This window comes from Theropithecus gelada, chromosome 9, assembly GCF_003255815.1.
Source record: "Theropithecus gelada isolate Dixy chromosome 9, Tgel_1.0, whole genome shotgun sequence".
In the NCBI taxonomy this organism is placed as follows: Eukaryota; Metazoa; Chordata; class Mammalia; order Primates; family Cercopithecidae; genus Theropithecus; species Theropithecus gelada.
In genome coordinates, this window is record NC_037677.1 from 34338299 (window position 1) to 34338647 (window position 349).

A 349-nucleotide genomic window follows, 5' to 3' on the forward strand; every position below is an offset into this window, starting at 1 on the left:
CAAGTACCATTCCACCTGAAGCTGTCCACCCGCCAACACGTAGGTACTGCAGGCCTACTGCAGTCTATACTGGCTTAGGGAGTGTTTTGCGGATCTTTAACACTGGGTGTGAAATCTACATTAGGGGACACAACTATATTAGGATGGCATGGGGGCGGGGGGGTTACATCCAGATACCATGTCTCCTGCGGCCCCTCGGGTGGCCTGGTGTGATGAAAAGGGCTCCGCCCTGAAAGGCAGGTCTGGCTCTTCTGCGGGGCTGCGGGGATGGGGCAAGCCGTGTTGCCGGGGGCGGCGGGGGGTAGCCGGGGGGGGGGGGGGGGGACGGGGGGGGGGGGGGGGGGGTGGG